A 4137-nucleotide genomic window follows, 5' to 3' on the forward strand; every position below is an offset into this window, starting at 1 on the left:
AAAAAAAAAAAAAAAAAAGGCAAAGGAAATCAAAGGGCCGCGTGGAAACAGTCGTTTGAGGGGCTACTGTGCTCTCGCCCAGCTCCTCTGCGGACTGAATGGATTCCCCAGCCGTGTCCTTCTCTCCTACCAGGGTGCCTATAGGGGTCAGCTGGGTTCAAGGATGGACAGCTGCTCAGGACAGGGGAAAGCACTGCACAAATGTTTGTTGAAGGTGACGAGGACGATGTTGATTTTTGCATCTGTGGTTGGAAGGACCCTCTGGAATCATTTCACACTCTGTGGCTGACCCAAATCTGGACAACGGTTGTTTGTTCATTTGTTTGTTTGTTGTCACTCTCTTTGTGCCCACTGCCACGGCTCAAGGTCTGTCCCTTCAGAGCAAGAGGTGAACTCCAAAGTCCTCTCAGTCCTGGCTCCTCTGTCAATCCACAGACGGGCAAAAGCCACCGCATCCCCTGGGAGCTTGAGGGAAGCGCGGGCTGTCTGTCCCCAGCGGGCCTCCTGAATCAGCCTCCACATTGTAACAGGATCCTCGGACAATTTGAGAAGCTCTGCTCTAGTCCAGGCTTCTTTTATCTGCAGAGGAAACAAAGGCTCCAAGAGGGCGAGGGACCTGCTCCAAGTCACAGAGAATGTTTGTGCCAGGGCTGGCACTGGCACCCTGGCTCCTGGGCCCCCAGACCGCTGTCTTTGGTCAGGAGCCTTTGGGTAAAATGGGTTGGGGAGGAGTGGCTCTGAGATTCCTGTGTAAGGAGGAAAGCTGTCTTCTGCCCTGACAGCTGTTCAGTGGGAGCACAGTGCCCTTCAAGGACCTCATTCAGCTGTGGATTGGGTACAGGTAAGAAGAAAGTCCAAGCAATTTGCAGATATATAAAATCTCTCCTCTTCCAGAGATGGCTGTGCAGAAACATCATAGCAGTTGGATTGCTTTTGTGTTGACTCAGACCTCTCTGTGCCTTAGTTTCCTCATCTGGAAAAGATATTCCCTCCTGACACCTACACATTGAGCACCTGCCACACGTCAAGTCCAATGTCTGGTGGTCACACAAGTCACAGTGGCATGAGACACAGAAAGGCCATGGCAGTGTCCGCTAAGGTTTCAAGGAAAAGTGAGGGAAAAAAAAATCACAGAGAATCACAGTCTACGACTGTAGAAAATATCTATTGACTCCATTTGCCAAAGCAGGCGTTTACAACTTTACCTTTCCTAAATGCTCGACTGGATGAAACGAAACTGCTTCTCCCATGAACCCATGTGAGAGAATGATGGCACTAAAAGGAGCTTCAGATAGGAAATTTTCTGGTCCACCTTCATTTTCCAGAAGGGGAAATCGAGGAACAGAGAGGTGCAGAAACTTCCCTGGGGACACACAGCATGAGTAGTAGCACCATGTTATGGACAGAATGATTGTGTTCCCTCCAAATGCATGTGTTGAAGCCTTAACTCCCAAGGCGATGGTATTTGGAGGTGGAGCCTTTGCAGATAGTGTGGCTGAGATGAGGTCATGAGGCTGGTATCTTCATGATGGGATTCGTGCCTTTATAGGAAGAGACCAGAGAGTTCCTCTCTCACTCCACTATGCAAGAACACAGCAAGAAGGCAGCTGTCTGCAAGCCTGGACAGGAGCCCTCACCAGACAAGAAGTAGCTGGTGCCTCCGTCTTGAACTGTCAGCCTCCAGAACCATGAGAAATCGGTGTTGTCTGAGCTACCCTACGGCAATGAGTGTTTTGTTATAGCAGCTAGAGCTGACTGAGACACGCCAGAACTACCCATCCTTTTTCTGGTGCACTTTATACTTCACGTTCTTCTACCCCAACCCCTCATGAGAAGCCACAAGTCAACCAGCACTGACAAGTACCCTCCTTCTGCTAGGGTTAGGCTGGTGATTGAGACGTGGTTACAGTCACACTGAACTCCAGGGAAGCTCACAGCTTAGCAGTGCCTGAGCTGAGAAGGTCCTGCTCACATAAAAGCCAGGACACTAGAAGGATGGGAGGCGAATCCCCCAGTGTGTGTGAGGGCGTGGGACTGAAGTGGACAGGACCCTCCTAGGGACTGGGTACCCTAAGCAAAGCGCCTGGGACCCCCATGCTGCTGGAAGGGCTTTCCAACAAAAATGCTAGAGAGCTGGAAAAGTAATTTTTGGCTCCACAAGGAGAAAAGCAAACTACAAAGTCAAAACGAATAAATGTTTAATTAAATGTCTACAGAAGGTAGCACCGCGTCAACATCATTAAACTGCTAGATTAATTATTCCAAAAAATTTCATTACATGTGAAAACGATTTAGATTTTCTCACTTTGCAAGAATTTCCCAGTACACCCAATCATTTCTGTGAAATCAGTCACTGTAAATTAGTGCCTTGTAGCCAACTAAAAGCAAAATCAAAGTTATAAAAAAAAATCCTTTCAGAAATTATGGAATAAAAAGGGCCTATGTAATGTGTTTTTAACACTTTGCCATGATGACAGCCAGGCCACATGAAAGAAAGGCAGCTAAGGGCCTGCAAGGTACTGACCTGGTCCCTTAACTAGCTGGTGTCACTCTCTCTGATGGGCATCCCTAGGAATATCACTTCGCAACTTTGAGCTTCAGTTTTTCCCCTTCTGAAATATCCAAGGGGTCCGTAACCCACGCCGTGAGACCTTGTTGTGAGGATCCGAAGCCTCAAGCCAGGCAGTAAAGAGGTGTAAGAGCCAGACAAGATCTCACTTACCTGGGACGAAAAATTTAAGAGGGCCCCCAACATCTCACTAACCAAGACAAAGAATACTTTGATGCAATATACTTTTAATCAAAATAAATCTATTTTTTAATTTAAATAAATAAATAAATGAAGGGTTTAAACATACACACACACAAGATGACAAAAATGCTAAATATTTAAACATCTGTCTGGTACTCTGCAGTCACCCTGCCCAGTAGCAACCCTTCTAACTCTGTGATCTGGGGCCTCTGTGATCTGGGGCTTCTTCTGAGCCGGGCTTCTTCTGAGCCTCGCTTCATTGATGTGCACAGTGAGGTGATGTGTACAATGGGGTGATGTGTACAATGGGGTGATGTGTACAGTGGGGCGATCTGTAGAAATGGGTGATGTGTACAATGGGGTGAGGTGTACAATGGGGTGATGTGTACAATGGGGCAATCTGTAGAATGAGGTGACGTGTACAATCAGGTGGTGTACAATGGGGTGATCTGTATAATGAGGTGATCTGTACAATGGCATCAGCTGGACAGTGGGGTGATCTGTACAATGGGTGAGGTGGACAATGGGGTGAGCTGGACAATGGGGCTCCTCATCCCACCCACCTTGCAGAGTGATCCAGGACAGGAAATGGGTTAATAGAAGCACGAGCGTTTAGAAGAGTGCCTGGCAGGCCTAAGGGTGAGCGGGTGTTGTACTGCACTCAGCGCGAGTGTCGGAGAAAACCCAGGTCACACTGTCACCCACGAGGTTACGCTGGGGCCTGGGCTTGGCGCAGGCGCGTTCTGGTCGCCGTCGGAGTGGCCTGTGCTGCCATTCCCGTCCTCAGGGAGGCTCTTCCGGGCTCCGGGGGCAGCGCGCCGGGCGCCGGGCGTGGGGGGCCAGGCGCTTCTGCCCGCGGGACCCCGCCGCGCGCCCGTCTCCGCCTTTGTCCCGCTCACGCCGACGGCCGCGCGCTCCTCTCAGCGCCGCCAGGCGGCCCGCGCCCTTTGTCTAACCCCGGGCGTCTGGGGCGGAGCTGACACTTGATCCCGTGGCCCAGCGAGTTAGGCTCGGCCGCACTTCAAAGGGGGCTCGACCGTCCCTCTCCGACGGCGACCGGGCGGGGCAGCGCCAGCCGAGAGGCTAACCCGCTCCTTTGGGGTTGGGAGGCGCCTTCCCCAAAGGGGTCCAATAATGAAACCCTTTTTGTCCATTGCAGGCTCAGGCTGTCTGTGTAATTATCTTTAGGTTTTTCATTTCGGAAATGAAACAGCTCCTCCCTTGGCTATTTCTGGGACCAAAGGGTTCCTTGAAGCTGACCGGGCAGGAGAGTCCACGCTGGGAGTAAATCACTGCAAACGTTTGTCGGGGGCTGGCTGGATTAGCTCAGTTTCAGAAAGAAAACTGGTGTGTGTGTGTGTGTGTGTGTGTGTGTGTGTGTGTGT

Source organism: Cebus imitator, unplaced genomic scaffold (assembly GCF_001604975.1).
Source record: "Cebus imitator isolate Cc_AM_T3 unplaced genomic scaffold, Cebus_imitator-1.0 Scaffold117, whole genome shotgun sequence".
NCBI classification, from domain to species: Eukaryota; Metazoa; Chordata; class Mammalia; order Primates; family Cebidae; genus Cebus; species Cebus imitator.